General features: G+C 50.2%; 1 protein-coding gene and 1 long non-coding RNA gene across 4 annotated transcripts in view; one reads left to right on the top strand and one right to left on the bottom strand.

Annotated features, from left to right (window-relative positions):
* Pou2f2 (POU class 2 homeobox 2) overlaps positions 1 to 19915 on the top strand; it is a 76843-nt gene that overhangs the window by 17750 nt on the left and 39178 nt on the right. The gene's annotated exons all lie outside the window — the stretch shown is intronic.
* LOC120887842 (uncharacterized) lies at positions 1397 to 6216 on the bottom strand. The gene is made up of 2 exons (XR_005731135.2): positions 5953 to 6216; positions 1397 to 3075 (listed from the first exon to the last, which is right to left on the bottom strand). It is a non-coding gene; the product is annotated as an uncharacterized LOC120887842 (long non-coding RNA).

Here is a 19915-nt window from a genome sequence, read left to right as displayed (position 1 = left end):
CTTTCACTGGTGTGTCTTATTCAGGGAACCAGAGTTGTAGCTTTCCCAGGAATACTGAATAATGAAAAGAAGGTCTAGGATCTTCCAGGTTGCAGAGTTAATTTGGGGGCTAGAGGTTGGCTTTGAGGCCTGCCTGAAAATTGGACTAAAGTAACAGAGGGCTAACAGCATTGGTAGGGGTTGCAGTAGGTCTATTATTTTACTTTTTGTCTTCAAATAGGTGTTCATTAAGTATCATGGTTTTATGGACATATGGACAGAGTTGGTAACATGTGACAGAGAGTTACATTCCAGTGAGGAAACATATTTATTAGGGGCCATCTATGTGCCAGGTCCTGTTATGGATATTTTGCTTTGAATTTATAGTGTGATCCTGTGAAGTTGGTGTTAGCCACCTGTTACAGGGGAAGAAAACTAAGGAACAAAAGGGGAAGGCCTGGTGACAGTCCTCAGCCCTGATTATTGCCTAATATCTCCCAACATGTCAGTGGTAGAGTCAGAATTTGAACTCAGATCTGCCTGAACTTAAAGTTTTCATTCTTCTATCTCACCAAAACCTACCATAGATTTTGGAGTCTCCACAGGGTTGCAGATCTTTGTGCTTTGGGAGTAAATTGGATTTGGGAGAACACCTTACGTCTGATTTAGCACCAACTCTGCTAAACCTAGCAATGAAGGTGTTGAATAAACCTGGAACTACTTGCAGGTTTTTCAGTAAAACTCGAGATAGTAACACACTAGAGAGGTGTTTTGCTGATAGAGTTTTTAAACTTGCCTTGGAGGCTGAGTGGTTCAAGTACAAATTCAACCCTCAGGGAGACATCTTTGAAGGATGTCACACACTTTTATGTATATAATTTTGTCACACAACTACAACAAACATTGCCCCTGTCTCCACTGTCTTTCCTTCACAGCCACACTTGGAAGGTAAGTAATTCCCTAAACTGCTTGGAGGCTTCCCAGTGCTCTGTGGGGACTGAGCTCCAGGGTGCGCAGGACCCCCCTCCACCCAGCCTGGGCACAGGTGTGCCTCTGCTGCCTTGCTAGAGTGTGGCTCCCCCTCCTTCACTCTCCTGGCTCCTTCCTCCAGTTCTCTTCCCACCTGTGCCAGGGCTTCTCTCTGCTGTTGGCTGGGTTCAGTCTCTGCCTCCTTCAGTTCTCCATTTAAGGCTCCCCTACTTTAAGGAGCCTTCCCTGATCCCTGAGCAAGATTATACCCCTCTTCCCTGCTGAGCACTGTCACCAGGGCTGATTATATATTATGTGCTTAGTGTCTCTTCCATAAGCTTCATGGTGAGGGGAAGTTCTGTTTGTCTAACACATCGGCACTCAATCCCTGGCACAACATAAATGCTCAGTAAGTATTTGAATACATAAGTGAGCAAACAGACACATAAACCCTTATCCATTCATTTATTCTTACAGCCAACATTTTCTGGAATTTCTTGTGCACTAGGCCTTGAACTATTGTCTGAAGGAGAAGAAAAAAGGCATATCTTCTGAGGCCTCAGAGGGGCCCCCAGCTGATGAAGAGTCAGGCATAAACACTATTACCTCAACCAAGGGGCTACCAGGTGCTGGGTTAGGGAAGAAGGGAAGAGACTGGCCTGCTTAGGGGGCTTCCAGAAGAATTTTGGAGAAAGTGATAAGGAGAAGCTCCTGAGGGTTAGGAAAAGCCAAGGAATAAGTTACAGCTCTGGTAAGTGGGAAGGTGTGTCTAGCTGACTGGCTGTTATTCACTATTGGGGATGATGGATCCTAGCCTGGCCTCAGAGTCCCCATGGCCAGCTACAGTCATCTGGGCCTGATGTCCTCAGAGTGCCAGGGCAGGAGCAGGGCTGTGTTATCACCTTGTCTCTCCCTCCCTTTTGTCCCTTCAACCTTACACAAAAAGTTATGTGAAACTGGTCCCAGGGTTGCAGAGATGATTCAGATGTACTCACCAGGGGTGTGCCCCAGGGAACCCACACTAACCACAGAGTCCTAAAGGCCTTGGAAGCAGGCATTTAGCTGTGAGTGAAAGACTTTCATCACTGTTCCTGGTGAGGTGACTTGAAGAGAACTGCATGAAGAGGGTGTTGAGCCACAAGGTAGAGATGTTCTCTCCAGGTGAAGGTGTAGGGGTGGTGGTGGGTGCAGAAAAGATCCAGAAATGATAGGTGGTCAGGGATGTATCCAGATCCTCAGGCCCAGTTTCTTTCTGTATTGAAACTGGGGTGCTTTGGCTTTAGGAGTAGGGCATTTACTGTTACAGATGGGGTTTGGGGGTGCTAGAACACAGCTTTAGTCAGGGCAGGCAGCTTTCTTGGTGTTAGTGACTTTGGGTGAGACCCACGGGATACTCCATAGGTGGCAGCTGTGTGAACCAGGTTGTGGGCAGGGGCTGTTGGCATTGATGTTCTTCACTGGATTTATAGTCCAGATGCCAAGGACTGTCTCCCAATGTGGGGTGTGGGGAGATTGCTTGATCCCTGTGGCTGAGTTTTGTCACTGGGTGGGGTAGGTAGAGACAGCTATAGACAGAGTGTCTGTTGGCTATGGGATGGGATATACAGATGTGGATGAGGTAAAAATGGCTCACATCTCTTAGCAGGTTTGAAACAACGGGTCCCTGAAATGCCTGACAGTCCCACAGCAACTGAAGGCCGAGTGATCACCATTCTGGCAAGCATGGAACCCCAGGGGCTGAGGGCAGGCACTGGGCTCTGACTTCAGATAGAGGGAGGTGCTCCTCAGGGGTCTGTGTGAGAGCTGGCAGACAGAGGGCAGGCCTTAGGGTCCAACCCTAGAAGTTTTTAGCAAGGTTTGTTGGGAATCATGGTGAGTGTCCCATGCCCACCCAGACTGTCTGGCTCGAAATTCCCGGCAGGTCTCTGCTCCTGGTCTTCCTTCCTTTTCCAGGTGTGGTTCCACCCTGTCCTCTTCTTTCTCATTTTCTTAGTCTTCGTCTGTATTTGGCCTCTCCATTCCTTACTGGTCACCTCTTTTCCTCTGTGTCAGGGTTTCTGAGTCTCGCATGTGGGGAGTATTCTTACTTCTGTCTCCAGAGAGGGCCACGAGGGGATGTGGAGCCTGCTGGGGGTGAGGAGGGGGCAAGGACAGGGAGAAGAAAATAAGGTCCTGAAGGAAAAGCAGGAACAGAGCTGTGTCCCTGCCTCTGTCACCTCAGGACTGCTTCCAGGACTCCCACACTGCCACTGCCTGGGCTCCCCGGGGAGCCAGAGGGAGCCAAGAAAGGGGGTCCAGAAATATGCCTGAGGGTGTGGGTGAGAGACTCAACTCGGAGCACACCCTGGGAGAGAGACATGTAGAGAGAGAAGGGGCAAGGAGAAGCGCCGACAGAGAAACGAGATGGGAGATGTCAGAAAGCAGAGAAAGGTCGGGACAGTGAGGAAGAAACCGAGAGGGAGGGGAGGGAGGGCACGGGACCGTGAGCATGTCCGAGGTGAGAGATGAAGGCCACTGGGTTGGGGGCTTGAGAAAGAATGGAAGGACGAGGCTGAGGGCAGCCCCGGAAAATGGGCTGTGGGCAGGAAGGAAGTGCCCCATGTCCGGGTTCCTGTGCCCTCCTCGGGCCCACTGTGACTGCCAGACTATGGAAACTGATCCGAGGCTCCCAGTGCCTGTGTCCCTGTGTGTGGAGGGTGAGGGTGAGGTGCGGGGTGGGGAATCCCTGCTCCCAACTGCCCTGTGGCTGTGAGCCCAGCCCATGGGACCATCTGCTCATCTTTTCCACCCTGCTTCTGGCTCCGAGGGGCCCAGAGGACTGCCAGAGAGCTCTGGCATCCCCGACTTCTGACCTGGAGGTTGGGGAGACAGCTGATTTGTGTGTGTGTGTGCGTGTGTGCATGTGTGTGTGCATGTGTGTGTGTGTGTGTGTGAGAGAGAGAGAGACAGAGACAGAGACAGAGACAGAGACGGGGTGGGGGAGAGAATCACTTTGGACTTGGCCTCTCTTCAGCTTGCTGTCTTGAGTTCCTAGTGCATCACCAATTGCCCTCCATCTCCGTCTGCGGGTCTCCCTCAGTCTCCATCCCTGGCTCCCCGGGCTCCTGCCTGTTTCCTTCTCTCACTAGTCTTTCCGTCCCTCTCTGTACCGTGTGGAGTTCTCCCCACCCAGCCCGGCACCTCTGTCCTCTAGTTCTCTGTCTCTGGCTCCCATTCTCTCTTGATCCGTGTCCTCTGCGGCTCCTCCTCTCTGGTTTCACTCTGTGTGTCCCGTCTCCCTGTCTCTCTGCATCCCTCTGGTCTCTTTTTCTGTGTGTCTCTAGCATCTTCTTTCCACCTGCCCTTCCTCCCCTTCCTCCCTCCGCCTTTGCCTCCTGGTTTCTGTGTCTGTATCCCTTCTGGTCTCTTTCATCTTCTGACTCTGCTTCTCCCTCTGCGTCTCTCTCTGTGTCCCTGTCTCTCTGTCCATCTCTGCTCCATCCTTGTCTCTCTGGGTCTCTGGCTGTCCATCCCTGCCTGTGTGTGTCTCTCTCTTGCTTTCCCTCCCCCCTTTTCTGTTTCTAACACCCACACTCACATCCTACCTCAGGAGTAATTGCTTTTGTCTGGGTTGGACTGGACTTGTGGTGGGGGGAGGACGGGGGGAGCGGGTGGCGCTGGGGGGGTTGGGAGGGACGGAGGTCGCTTGGTGGAGCTGAGGTGGCATCCACCAAAGCAGCGGGTGTTGAAGAGCAGAGGTACTGCCTGCCCAAGGTGGGAGAAAGGAGGGGGCCAGTGCCCACCCTGGCAGGGGTCTGGGGCCTCTGGCAGGAAAGGGAAAGAAGGCAGGCAGGCCCTCACACTGGTATTTGGAGATGATGAATTGATGAAAAGGCCAAGCTAGTCTCAGTGGCAGACTCTGCCACCTTGCCCCCTCCCCAATCAGAGACTCAGGGGTGTAGCCTCTCCACACCACATACACCATCATGTGCACAAGTCACCATGACACACACAGGGACACACCCAGAGCCTCCATTCCACTCATGGAAATGCATTCAGCCATCAACACACAAGGATACCTGGAGCACGTAGACACAGAGAAACCACATGGAAACTCCTACACTTATAAAGAGAAAGAGCTTCTCACGCACACAGAGACAACCACACAGAGCCCTGAAGTGCACATTCAGCCACCCACAACACAGGCACCAGGACACAGGGAGAGTCGCTCACGGAAATACCCGTGCTCAGACATGCTCCACTGGGGCATGTACATGCCACCACACGCAGAGAGCACACAGGAGCATGCAGCCTTCACATTTCCTGGGGACAGAGAGTATCCCCTGAAATGTTCTTGGGATACATTCACACTTCCCCAAGAGACATTCGAGGACACTCAGGGTCAGGTAGACACCCATGGAAATATACATACAACCCCAGAGGTCCCTGGGACACACCCACAGACTCGTGGTCAACAGACATGACTCAGGAGCCAAGACACTAAGGACACACAGACCCTGAGTGCCCGGCAGAGCTTACGGACCCGCATATACCCCGTACGGATAGCAACTTGGACACCACAGCCCTCCCTCTGGAACCTCCTGTTTGACACCTCACAAGCCCCCCATTCCTACACACACCCAAGCCAGGCCCTGGGGTGAGGATAAGGCAGCTTCCACCCACAGAGATCCACAGCATGGGGCAGCCTTGGCCCTGTGGGTGGGTGGCAGGCTTGCCTGAGGTGCCCCTTTTTCACATCCATTCACCCTAGCTTATTCCAGCACCCCAGGCCCTCCCTTCCCGGTGGACTCAGGACAGTGTCTCCCAGTGCCCCTAGGGGCCCCTGCCCACCTCCCAGAGCTTTATCCTTCACAAACCTTCAAAGGGCCCCATCTCCTTGAGCCGCTCCCAACTGAGGGGATGCCTGCTCTCTCTTGGGGGACTGTCTCTCAATTTATCCCAGTCCCCTTACCTGTGAGTGTGACCACCATTCCCGTCTGCTTCCCTGCCCACTCCCATACTCACCCCCTTTCCTGGCTGTCCAAGCTCTCAGCCTCCCTAAGCTCTCCCGCTGTAGGGGAGTGGTGGTGGGGGCCCTGGCCCCTCAGAAGCTGGGGTAAGGGGTGCATGGGGGTGGGGGGCCTGGGTGCGGCTGTCTCCGGGAAGGGAAGCAAGGCAAGCAAAGGAGAGAGAGAGAGAGAGAGAGAGAGAGAGAGAGAGAGAGAGAGAGAGAGGCAGAGGCAGGCAGGCAGCCAGCCGGCTTTATATCCCTGCCGTATTGATCTACCATGTCACAGCCCCGGTCGATAGCCAGCCGAGAAAGAGAGGGAGAGAAGGGAGGGGAGGTTTGGGGGAGGGCAGCCGGGACCCCTATAGTCCTTGGCCCATCTGGGGCCTCCTGGACAGGCTGTGGGGGCATGTTTGAGCCTGGCCCACTTCCCCAAAAGAGGTCTGCCCTGCCATCTCCCTCCTCCCCTTGGCTGCGGCCCTCTCTCTGAGAGTCATCTCAGCCTTGGTAGGAGAGAAGATCTGCTCATCTCTTTCTGTCTCTCTGGCAGCTCTTTACCCCTGCTCAGAGCTGTTTGCCACCTTAGTACCCCTTTGCCCTCCATAGTCAGGAAGGGCATGTGTGAGGCCCCAAGACAGTGTCCTGTTTATTTGGGGGTGGACAGGACTGTAGATCCTCTTCCTTTGCTATGTGAGCATGAGCAAAAAGAGACCTCTCTGAAGGCCCTCTTCCTTGCACTCAGGGGCTCCTGTCTGCATGGTTTTGTTCCTTGCATCTGCTTCTCACCATAACTGTGCCAGGCCAGTGCCAGCCCAGATCACACGGAGGATTTCTTCTGGTTCTTTTCCCTCCCTGCTGGCCTAAGCTGGAAGAGACTCAGCCTCTCTTTTCTCCACAGAAACTTCTACCACCTGCCCCATCCATCTAAGTCATCCCTGACCTGAGAGGGGAAGGGCAGGGAAGGAATAGGTCTCCCTGGGTAGGAAGGGGTGGTAGGGGAAACAGGGACAGCACCGAGAACCCTGGGGCTGTGCCTCTATCCTGGATCCTATCCGTTGCTCTGTCTCCCCTTGCTGGGCCTCAGTTTCCCTCCTTCCCGCATGCAACCCTGCTCCAGCTGGAAGGTTCTGTCATGGCTCTGGGATTCATAGAGATTGCTGCAGATGGGAGACAAGGCCATCAGGAGGGTGAGACCAGGGCCAGGAGGGTCCTGGTCTCAGCCCCTCCCTCAGTCAGAACTGCTTGGGTCCCAGGTGTTTCCCCCAGCCCCCAACTCCCCAGGGCTCCAGTTCTTTGTCTGCCCAGATCCTCCTCCCCTCCAAGCCCAGCCTGGAGAGGTTGAGGAATCACCTTAGCCTTGACCCGAGGGGGCGGGCCGAGGAGGGGCCAGCAGCCCCCACCCCGCCTCCTGCCCATGGCCATCTACAGTTCCTCTCCTGCTTCCCTGAGTACCAGGCACCCCCCACTCCAGCATCAGGCCGCTGCTCCCTTTGTTAGGAAGGGGGAGGGGAAAGAGACGAGCTGAGGGGACGTGGCCTGACCCCCGACCTCTCCCCCTCCCTCCTCCCATCTGGGTCCCCAGGGGCTCAGAGCCCCCTTGACGGACAGTTCTGACCATCAGCCAAATGGCTCAGGGAGTGAGCAGGGGGCCAGGTAGGGGGGAGGGGAGGAAGGTCTGGCCAGGGTTCTGCGCCCACTACGGGTGTGGGGGTGCTCCCTGGGTGAAGGGAGGCTCTTAGGAGGGGTTACAGGAGAAACTAGCCATGGAAGGGGCCAGGCTGTGTGGGGGAACCTGATCAAACTTGGGGGTATGGAGACAAAGTGGGGCTCATCCTAGAACCAGCAGCACTGGAAGCCCTGTGGGTAGGGCCTGGCTTGGACAGACGCCCCCACCCCACCCCCACCTGGCCTGCAGCACTGGGAGTGCAGTGAGTTTTTAAAAAAATTAAAAGAAAGGAGAAAAAAAACAGGAGCAGGAGAAGCTGGGGGAAAAAATATATAAGAAAAAATATAATAAGAACTAAGCGGTGGCTGCAGGAGAGAGAAAGGGCAGGAGGCGGGGAGGGGGGCGCAGGGGGGAGGGCGGCTCGGGCCCTGGTCGCTGCGGAGGCCGGGCCGCCGGCCTCTGCGCTGAGCCCTCCGCGTCCCCCCTGCCGGCCCCCTCCAGCCCCGATCGATCCAGTTTCTTGGCAATAAAGCATTTTTATTGTCAGCTGCCCTGAATGCCAAATGTGAGCCTGGTCCTGCTTCCCCCCAACCTGCTTCCTCACCACCCCTCCCCCAGCCCTCCTCCACCCCCTGGCCTGCCATCGCCCCACCAAAGAATCAGCATCGTCCATCACCAAGACCCCCTCCTCTTCCTCCTCATCCATGTCAGCTGCAGTCCCTGCACATCCTCAATAACCCACCAGCTCTCCACCCCCACCTAGGCTGCTGTGTTCCCCTCCCTAACCCCAGGCCCATAGGGGAGCAGAAAGGTGGGCTCTGGATGAATGGTCTTGTGGGGCACAGGGATGGGCAGGAGGAGGAAGAACAGGAGGGTGTTGGAGTGGGCAGCAGGAGATGGCCACAGGTTGAGGGAGGTGTTGGCTAAAATCAGAGGAGCAGTAGCTTGCCCTACAGCTGCAGCCAACAGGGGCCACCAACAAGAACAGATGGGGTGTCCCCAGCACACCACGGTGAGGGGGAGGCAGACCCAGCCTTGGCTCTGTTGCAGCCCTTGGGACCCCCTGTACCCCTTCTATTCTGAAGGCTGCCTCTTTTTCTGGGAGGCAGCTGAGTGAAGGCGGAAAGACAGGGGCGGCAGTTGGACACCTCTCCATAGATCAGTCTCATCTCTGCCCAGGACCAGGGAGGGACACACCACACACCCGGAGGACTGCTGCTGTGAGGGGCTGAGAAGAGGGTGTTGGGGAAGTAATTTGCAGAAGGCCCAGTGGCCCCACCACAGCTTGCTTTTCTCCCTTCCCTTCTTTCTTTTCTCTTTTTCTCTTTCTCTCTTTCTGCGTTCTCTGTCTCTTCCTCGCTTTCTCTGTATGTTTCCGTCTCTCTGTTTGACTCTGATTCTTTCCTTTATTGCTGCCTCTCCCTCCAGGGATTTAAAAACCTCCACATACTTCTCTGTTCTACCTTTCAAGGCCCGGGTTATTCCCTCCCTTCACTCCTCTTTTCTCTGCTCTGTTTTCTCTTCTCTTTCCCTCTACCCTTGCCCCCCTCCATCTCTCATCTCTTCCTACATCTCTCCTGGTTCAGCCCCCCCTCCCACTACTGTTAAAATAAACAGAGCCCCTGAAACATCAACGGGAGCAGAGAGAAAGGGTCTCTGCCCCTCTGCTCTCTCTCGCTCATAGTATCAGTGACTGTTGGAGTGAGAGCTCATCTACACCTGCAGACGTGGAGCTAGAGTCCTGAGGGCTGGGCCCTCTGTCTGCCTCACACTTCCTGTGTGGCTTTGCTCAAGTCACTTGCTTGTCCTGAGCCTGGTTTTCCCCTGAAAAATAAGCAGTTCAGATGGTGTTTGTGGCATCTCCTATGACTTGAAAGCCCAGGGTTCTTTTAGTTTCTGCAAAAGGACTGGGGCTTCTCTCGCAGGATTCCCCACTCTGGTGAATGTGGTCATCCCATTGTCATACTAGGGGCCCCCATGATACTATCTCAATGATGCAGGACTGGGCTGTCACTATCTCTTGGTGGCTTGGGAAGATGAATCTGTAGAAATAGGAAGGCCTGCTGGGCATGATGGTGCACACCTATGATCCCAGTCCCATGGGAAGCTGAGGCAGGAGGATTGCAAATTAGAGGTAGCCTTCAGCATCTTAGTGGGACTCTGTCTCAAAATAAAAAATAAAAAGAGCTCAGTGGTTGGGCTGGGGCTGCGGCTCAGTGGTAGAGCACTTACCTAGCATGTGTGAGGCCCTGGGTTCAATCCTTAGCACCACATATAAATAAATAAAGTTCCATTGACAACTAAAAAAATAATTAAAAAAGAGTTCAGCGGTTAAGCACCCTTGGGTTCAATCCTCAGTCTCTCTCTCTCTCTCTCTCTCTCACACACACACACACACACACACACACACACAAAGAAAGAAAGAAAGAAAGAAAGGAGAGAAAGCAAGCTCTGGTATGCCAAGGTTTTTCTGCTCAGTCTGGGCTTAGGAGTGACATGACTGGGGTCATGCTTTAAGGAGTAGTGTGAAAGATAGATTCAAGATCCCAGGCCCCACCTCCATTATCAGATTTCTGGGTTAAGAGTTTTGCATGTGACAGGGGTCTGTTGATATGACTGACACTGAACTGATCCCTAGTTCAGTATCTGTCACATGGACAGGGTTCAAGGGATATGTCTGGAGCAAATGATGGAGTGAAGAGCTTATGCCGTAGGATAGGCCAGGGGGTGGAGAGACAGAGAGAAGGGTGGCCTCAGAAAGAGCAGGGACAGAGCAGAGGAAAGAGCAAGGGATTCAGAATCTCTGGGGTGAATTGAGAGGCCAACAAATGGGGGTCACTTGACAGGAAAATAATTCTGAGGTGACCCTAGATCTCCTTTCTAAGCTGCCGTCTTCACCCAAGACTCAGTGACCCAACCGGTCACTCCACTGCACATCCACAGATCTTTCCACTAAGTCAGTGTCCATGTCCTGCTGTCTTGGTCTACAGATCCCTGGTTATGAAGGGAGTAAGAAGCTCTGTGTCACACAGGTCCCACTGACTTGAGGGATGAAGCCCTTTAGGTTAAAAAGATTGTGTGTTGACACTCATGCCTGGCTACATGTCACATGCTTGCTTATACCTCAGCTAGTTGTAAGTGTTTGAACTACCCTCAGATAACAGCTTTCCAGCTGGTAAAAAGCCTTCCTAAGAAAAGAGAGCCTTCCTTCAGGCTGGTTGGTGGGGAAGGCCAGGGCATGAGCTAGAGGACCAGGGCTGGGCGACAAGATTGGCAGGAATGGCTTAGGAGTGTGGGATTCTAGTGGGGTTGAGAAACCTGGAATGAAGGGAGGGCTCTGGGTCAGAAGATGATTTGATGGGCAGGAAATAGGGGATGCTTCTGCAGCAATGATCTCACTACCTCTGTGGCTTCCTGAGGATCATACACTTGGTCAGGAGCTATTCCTTGAAGTTCAGGACTCATCAATACTTCCCACTTCCTGCCTTGGCAGCTAGGTGCAGATTTGGGAGTCCTTTCTCATCTGGCTCTAGATGTCCCCTCTGTTGCATGGCCCTCTCTGAGTGTTCCTCTCTCCACTGGCCTCTCATCATTTTTTGCTCACACTGTTCCCTCAAGTAGAAGAGTAACAATCCTAATAGCTGCTCATGGACAGCTTTTTGTGACCTGGGTAGTCTTGCTGACTCTGACACGCTAGGTGCAGGCATTGTCATTAATCCTGCTTTTAAGATGGGGCCACTGAGGCTGAGAGAAGGCAAGTGGCTTGCTCATGGTCACCAAGTGGTTAGTGCCAGAGTCAGGACTGCCATTTAGACACAATGGTTCTGGCTGACTTTCATTGATTCAACCCAGAAATGTTTTATGAGAGCCCCCAGCTAAGGAGGTGCTTAGAAAATGTGAATGCTTTGGTGTGAGGGGTTCAAATCCTGACTCTGCCATGGATTCACTGTGACACCATGGTAGTTGGATTTTTCTCTCTGATCCTGTTTCTTCCTCTGGGTCATAACCACCAACTCATAGGAATTAGCGAAGCAGGAAATATAAAATACAATAAGATTACCTGATAAAAGGCCATGCCCCTCCTCCTTGCTCCTCTCTGAAATAGTGCTCATCCCCTAGTTCTGGCTCTTTTAAGCTTTTATATTTTTGGAGCAGTTTTTCTAAAGCATTATGAATATTCATTCTCTGCTTGGATCCTCATTATTCCTTGTAATAGATGAATTATTATCTTGGTTTAAGGAAGTGGAAATTAAGGTTCAGAAGCCTCAGGTGCCACTGTGGAACAAATGCATTCAGCATTCTGTTGAGTACTCTCCATGAGCCAGGTGCTTGTTGGGTACTGAGCATACTCTCTCTAGGTGTTAAGAGTAGACAAGACTCATCAGGGTCAAGCATGGAAGTAGGAAGATCCTTAGGGAGAAGGTTGCTAAAGTCATTCAGGGCAGAGATTGGTGGCCTGGATTGCAGTAGGGGAGTGAAGGAATCAGAGGGCACTTTTGGAATTGGTGATGATATTGAGGCTCAAAGACATTGAGAGCAGAGTTAAGGTCTGGGCTTGCACATATCTGAGCTTTTCCTCTCACCAGGGCATCTGCTACTTTTTCTCTAGAGGCTGGAGGAACCTCTGGGAGGTAGGGGCCTGGGTTGCATCTATTTGTTGGTCTCCACATAAACTGCAAAGTTCCTGGTGTTCTCAGCACTGAGCAGAAGTTTGTGATCAGAATGATATCAAGCCTGGAAGTGAGTGAGAGACATTCCATTAGAAGATTCCATGAAGGAGGTGAACTCTGAGTAAGGTGGTGTCAGAAACAAGTAGATCTGAAAGGTGTAGGCTCCTCTCACACCTAGACTTGCTGTGTGGGCTTGTAGAAGGTGCCAAGAGCCTGTAAAGTGGAGTGGGGAATACCATTTGATCTGCATCCCAGAGTCCTTGTGACTCAAGGCTGGCAACCAATAGACAAGCTCCTAGTGACTGGCTCTTATTGGCAGGAGGCTATGCAAGACAGGGAAGGGAGACATGTGGATTTCTTGGACAGCAAAGCCCAGGTTTAAGTCCACCATTTGAGTCAAAGGGAAGAGGTGGGCAAAGCGTAAGTTTGAAGAAGAAAACCATGTTGGCAACATGGACTTTGCTGTCCAGCTGCCTGGTGCTGGTTATAGTTCCATCCCCATAACCCCAGGTAAATGACCTAACTTGCTAAGCATCAATGTCCCCACTGGAGAGTGGGGAGCTTAGTGGAAGGCCGGGCCTTTGATTTCTTCTCTACCTCCACCCAGGTGCACACTCCCAATAGTCTCCTTTGGCAGGGTATGGAGGTCATTTTCTCTTCAGCAAATGTACACTGAGTACCCACTACATTGCAGAAACTGGAGACACAGGAAAGACAGTGGGATTGTTGTCACAGGTCTAATTTTTAAAACTCAGTGGAATTATTGTCACAGGTCTAATTTGAATGTTGAGTGGTGGGTTCATGTTAACACCTTATTAAAAACACTTAAGTTGGGCTGGGGTTGTAGCTCAGTGGTAGAGCACTTGCCTAGCATGTGTGAGGCCCTGGGTTGGTTCCCCAGCACTATGTAAAACTAAATAAACAAATAAAGGTATTGTGTCCATCTACAACTAAAAATATTTTAAAAAACACTTAAGTAAACAGATAAATAATGAAAAAGGGCTCTATCTAGCTCAGTGATGGGAATATACCATGACCAAGGTTTATAATTAATCCATTTTTTTTGCACCTGAAGTACTTTTAAAAAGGAAGACAAAATATAATAGGACAGCCAGGCATGGTGGTACATGCCTATAATCCCAGCAGCTCGGGAGGTTGAGGCAGGAGGATTGCAAGTTCAAAGTCAGGCTCAGCAATGGTGAGATGCTAAGCAACTCAGTGAGTTCCTACCTCTAAACAAAATATAAAATAGGGCTGAGGATGTGACTCAGTGGTTGAGTACCCCTGAGTTCAATCCCTGATACCCTCCCCACCAAAAAATAACAGGAAAGACATGCTCCCCATCATCCAAGCAAAAGCATTCAGGTTGTGGAAGAAAGATAATTAGCAAGTTCATAATACATAACACATGGAAACTTGAACATTAAAGGAGAGTGTTAGAAGAAAATGCAATATGGTAAAGAATGGAGTGATGAGAGAAGAAGAGTTAGAGTGATCAAAAGGACTTCTCTGTGGAGGTCATGTTTAACTGGAACCTCGCAGTAAGTGAGGGGAGGCAGGGGATTGACTGGGGAAAGATTGCACGAGGCAGGGGAAGAGCAAAAGCAAGGTCTTGAGGCAAGGAGGAGAGCTTGGGCTTGGGGTTGCAGAAAGTGAGATCCAGCCAGCATGAAGGAAGTGTGCAGAGGATGGGAGAGAGCCAGGGGGAGTACAGAAGGGGTGGCGTCAAGTCACAGGGCACAATCTAGAGTGGCCTTTACAGTAAGAAGTCTTAGAACTGGCTTACTTTGCCAGCCTCCCCCATGGCCTTCCAGTCTTGGCTGTTAGTACCCTGGACAGCAGCCTTGGTCCCGCCAAATGTTTGCAGCTACGGGCGCGCCCTATGGAACGCTGGACACCAACTTATTTAAATTTGTTTCTGAGCAGTGGAATGAAAGAGGGAAGAGGAGTCAGATGATGCTATCACGTGTACAAATTTGCCCCTGCCTTCAGGAAGCTTATGATGACTGGACAAGACAAAAATGGACAGTTGAATGAATGCTGAACCAGCAAACATCTCTATCATCACCACTAGAGTTGAGGTGTCAAAGGCACCCCAGCATCCATAAGTTCCTTCCCTGTATCCCTTCCCAAGCACCCTCACTCCCTGCTGGAGGCAACCATGATCCTCCACCCTGATAAACGTTTAGGATAATCATTGCTTTGCTTTTCTACCTGGTATTCTAATTTTAATTTAAAAATGAATATGATCTCATGGCCAAAATCAAAATCATTTACAGAAAAGGTTAAAATTTCCTTTGAATCCTCTATGCTTCCCCAGTCTTGGTCCCCTCACCAAAGGTAGTAGTCATTAGTTAATTAATTATCTTTCAGACCTTTTCCTCTCAATGCCTGTGCACCCACAGAAAACGTAGAGTGTTTTACCTAAATGATATCTAAGTGTAAACTTCATTCTGCAACTTGATTTTTTTTCTCAATAGTGCCTTGGAGAACTTTCCATGTCCATATCCATAGATTATATCATTCTCACTCATGACCACATAAGATTCCTGAATATGAACATACTACCAATTTATTTAACCACTGTTCTATTGGTGGCATCAAGATTGTTCCTGATTTTATCAATCTGAGACTTTGATTTAAAAAATTTTTATTTGTTCTAATTAGTTATACAAGACAGTAGAATGCATTTGACACATCATACATAAATGGAGTCTAACTTCTCATTCTTCTGGTTGTACATGATGTAGAGTCACACAGGTCATGTGATCATGTATGCACATAGGGTCATAATGTCCAATTCATCCTATTATCCTTTCCACCCCCATATCCCCTCCCTTCCCTTCACTCAGACCTTGATTTAATGAACTCTTTTGTACTTATGGCATGATGGCAAGTTTATACTTAACATGAATGAAGTTCTTGTCATCCTGTGTTACTGCCTCCATTTCACAGATAAGGAACCTGCAACTCAGAGAGGGAAATCCTTGACCTAGTTATAAAGCAAATAAGTGGGAGAATCCATTTAATCTGTCTAACCCTGAAACTAGTCATAATATTCATGTATATGTATACTTATACTTAGTCTATGGGGAAAATGTCCTCATTCAATACATTTTGGAGCCCTGGATATATACTGGGTCCCAACTCAACAATAATGAATCAAACCCAGTCCTATCCTTAAGAATATCACAGGCTGCAGGGGACAGCCTCACTGGGAAGCAACTCAAGACAGTACGAATAGTGCTAAGGCCCAGGGGTGCTGCCTGGTCCTGTAGGAAGACTGGGGTCCTTCCTATTGATTGGGTTTCTGGTGGAGTGAGGGAAGGCTTCCAGAGAGGGGAGATTTGAGCAGGGGGTAGAATCTGTGTGGAAGATAAAGCAGGCAGGAGGGACACGGCACGCATCGTAATCCTTGTTGCTGAGCAAAGCTTGAAGGTGAACTCAGAGGGCAAATGGCTGAAGAGGTTGACAGGGGGCATATCCATTTGGGCTTGGAGATCCAGCCATAGACTTCAGTTTGTGGGCCATGGAAGCCTGGAGGGATTTGCTCATTCATCAATAACAGGGTTCAAGCCCAGCACTGATAACATTAGGATACCATGGTGAAGAAAACAGAAAACAGCACCTGCTTTCAGAGAGCTTACATTTTAGATGGCAAAATACTAAAACAGCTAGATAGTAATTAAATTCCAAAGCCCATGAAGAAAATAAAAATGAATATTATAGAAGAATGTGATGAACATAGTGCCCTCTAAGGAAGTGACCTCTGAGATGAATCTTATTTGGTAGGGAGGAAGGTACCAGGGATTGAACTCAGGGGCACTCAACCACTGAGCCACATCCCCAGCCCTATTTTGTATTTTACTTAGAGACAGGGGCCTTGCTTAGAGCCTCAGTTTTGCTGAGGCTGGCTTTGAACTTGTGATCCTCCTGTCTCAGCCTCCCAAGCTACTAGGATTACAGATGTGTGCCATCACACCTGGCTCCAAGCTGAATCCTAAAGGATGAGAAAACTGGGAGGAGGTGGGTGGCATTCAAGAGCATCAACCAGGTCAAAGGCCCCAAGGTGGGGATGAACTCAGTTCCTCCAGTGTAGCTGGAGTTTGGTGCTTGTATGGACATAGGCCCTTCAGAGCTCTTGAGGCCATGGTATGGGGATTTGATTTGTCCTGGGGGCATCCAGGAGTTCCCAGAAGGCCCTGTGTGGACAAGAATAAGGGTCTGTACTAAGGAGATTCATTTCAGCCTTTGGACAGCTCCCTGCACAGGGGAGACAATAGTGGTCACTGAGATGCTGGAAGAGGGGAAGTCAGAGCTGGAGCAGAGCAGGATGCATGTGTGCATGTGCATGTGTGTGCACATGTGCAATGGAAAGTCTGGGTGCAGCAGGGGGTGTCCATGGGTACAGTGAGGAGACTCTAGGAATCTGCTCCTTTGGAGACCAGTGAGTATGTGGCAATGGAGATGAAGGACTGTGTTCTTGGGGGACCTACAATCTGAGAGAGACGTGTGTTAGGGTAAGAGCAATGAGCTCAACACAGCAATTTAAGCATAGGCTTGGAGGTCAGCAAGACTTCAGGTGACTGTGGGCCTCAATTTCCTCATCTTTAAAATGGGATATTAAGAGTCCTTACTTCTAAGGTGGCAGTGAGGAATCAAGGAATTCTAAATAGACTCAGTGAGGTCTTCCATAGAGTAGACCTGCAATTCATTCTCTTTCTGTTTGAGCTGATCATCAGTCTTTCTTACCTTTCTTGCTTCTTTCAAGCCACAGAATTTTAGAGCTGAAAGAAGTCTTAACAGTATCCCTTTAGCCTACCTTCCTCTTAGAGTTGGGAAACTGAGGCCCAGAGTGTACAGGGAGGCTGTCCCTAAGTTATCAGATGTTCAGTTGTAAAATAGCAACCTGATCTTCTGATTTTTATGTTTTTTGAGCCACAGCACAGAACTTCTCTTCTTACTTGAGGTGACTGTACATTCTGGTGGATTTGGGAAGCTCGGGTAGTAGTGGGTATGACCAGTGCCTTGTGTCAGTGTGGTTTATTAAGCATCACTGGTTGTCTGACCCATAGACCTTACTGATTCCAAGGTGCTTCTTTCTGATTTTCCCCCAAATTTGTTCCCCTTCCCAATGTCCGTCAGAGATAGCCTAGCATCCCCCTGCCCTTTGATCTCCTGGTCCCTAGTGACTGTAGATTGAGTGTGTATCCTCACCTTCACCTCATGTTTCAGTCTTCCTTGGCTGCCTGGACCAGTGTCCAGTCTCAGCACTGGTCATCCTGCCTCCAGATTCACCCCACCAGCCTGTCTCCATACCAGTCCCCAGTGGCTCTTCCTCACTCAGAACTTCCCTCTCAGCAGCCTTCCATCTACAACATCAAATCCATCCTTAAGGTTCTTGTCTCTCTGGGCCCTGATCTTTCTCAACTGAGCTTAAGCTCTCCCTCCTCCTCCATCTTCCTAGGGCAAGAACTACTTCCAAGTAGCTGGGCTCACTCTTGACTCCTTCCTCTCTTCCACACCCCAGATTTATCTAGCTACCAAATCCTGCTTTGTCTGCACAGAAAATTTCTTCCAGAGGCACCTCCTTCTTTCCTCCCCGACTGCCACTTTCCTGGTTCTGTCCTCATCATCCCTCATGTGGACACTGTATCAGCTTCCTCATGGCTGACCCCCTCACCCTCTGGTTCTTTGGTGTACCCCCACCACCACAGCCATAATCATCCATTAAAATGTTCACAAAATCATGTCATTTCCCTGCTTAAAACTCTCTCATGGTGTCCCACTGTTCTTGAATCAAATTCCATAATTCTTGCCAGGGGCTGCAAGGTCCTGTGTGGCCTGGCCCTGTGTGGCCTGGCCCTGCACCTCTTCACCTCATCACCATATCCTCTTCCTCATTCACTCTGTACCTGCTGAACAGGCTGATTTTCAGTTCCTGGAATTTTCATGTTGCTTGCTGCTTTAGGGCCACCACCTCTTCTGTTCACACTGCCTGGAATGCTTTTCTCCACATCTTTTGCATCCTGAATACTGTGCTGAATTACAAAGTAAATGTTACCTCCTTGGGACAGATTTTTGCAATGTGCCACCATCCATTTAAGCTCCTTTATCTATTCTTTTTTTTTTTTTTTTTTTTTTTTGGTACTGAGGATCGAACCCAGGGATGCTTAGCCATGGAGCCACATCCCAGCCCTGTTTTATGTTTTATCTAGAGACATGATCTCACTGAGTTTCTTAGGGCCTCGCTAACTTGCTGAGGCTGGCTTTGAAATCATGATCCTCCTGTCTCAGCCTCCCAAGTCGCTAGGATTACAGGCATGTGCCACTGTGCCTGGGTCCTTCACCTGTTCTTGAAAGCACTTTTCCCAAATTGGAATTATATATTTATTTGGTGATTTAAAAAAAAACTGATCCTCCTCTCCAAAAATGTAAGCTCTGGGGGGTGAGGGATAAAGCATATCCCTGTATTCTCTGGGTTTAGCCATGTCCTGGCACAGTAGCATTTCCTGGATACTGACTGAGGGATGGACTAGCAGATATTTTATCTGCATGTCTTCCCCCCACACCATGAGCTCCTTGAGTGCAGTCAGGTCTAGCTCATTTCTGGGTCCTCTGCTCCCAGCACAGGGCTCAGAACCCAGAAACATGTAGGAAATGTATGGAATAAGGAACTGGAGAAGGGTTGGCTTACTTTGAGGCAGGACCAGATGGGGTCAGAAGGAGTCTAGTTCCTTGCTGAACATCCAGAAACTGGCTCTAAGAGCTGTCAGAGTTGGGTGGGGGCTGTGGAGGATTCCAGTGTTCCTGAGTGGACAGAGTGGCTATTCCTGTTGTCCACTGGATGATGGGGAGGCTTCCAAAGTCTAAAAGGAGGTCCATGGCAGAGCAGAGAGAGAACAAGCTGTGGGGAGAATGGACCCAGGTTTGAATTCATACTCTACCACTCACACGCAATGTGACTTAGGTCAGATGACTCTACTCTCTGAACCCCACCAACAAAATGGGGGATGATAACAAACTTTACCTCTTCAGACTGTTGTGAAGATTTAGGAATAATTTATTGGTTCAAATAGCACAGAATAGACAGTGAAGCTGCTGCTACTGCTAGTGTTGATGACGATAGTGAGGAGGAAAAGGTAAAGAAATATTTTGAGTCCCTGGATGCTGGTCGATCCATATAGGACTTGACTTTGACTTGGGGCTGTTGAAGAAATAGTCCTGAGGGAACCTCAGATCCAGGGGGTGAGGTAGCATGTCAATAGGAAGTAGTTCTGAGCCCAGAAAATAGGAAAGTGGGCAAGGGATGGGCAAGCACTGCCTGCGGTGGGCCAGAGCTGAGGCTGGGCATGGTTTGAGGGTCACTGAGGCCCCTGACGGACTGCCTGGCCTGCAGCAGGGTTGGCCACACTTCTCTTTGTGGGTTTGTCTGCCATTCCTACCATCCTTGTTTTCCTGCCCATGTAGGTCTCTAAGCCAGCTCTCACTATCCCTCGGAGGGTGTCCCTGGCCTGGACTCTGCTGAAGGCCAATGTGCTTAGATGCAGAAGGGAGGCCAGGCAGAGAAAAATTGGTGCTAATGAATATGGGGCCCAGGTTCACTTCCAAGTCCAGTCATGGACTCAGAGTATGGCCTGCGAC

Source organism: Ictidomys tridecemlineatus, chromosome 15 (assembly GCF_052094955.1).
Source record: "Ictidomys tridecemlineatus isolate mIctTri1 chromosome 15, mIctTri1.hap1, whole genome shotgun sequence".
In the NCBI taxonomy this organism is placed as follows: domain Eukaryota; kingdom Metazoa; phylum Chordata; class Mammalia; order Rodentia; family Sciuridae; genus Ictidomys; species Ictidomys tridecemlineatus.
The sequence above is the reverse complement of the archived record's forward strand: the minus strand, read 5'-3'. Positions and strand labels throughout refer to the sequence as shown.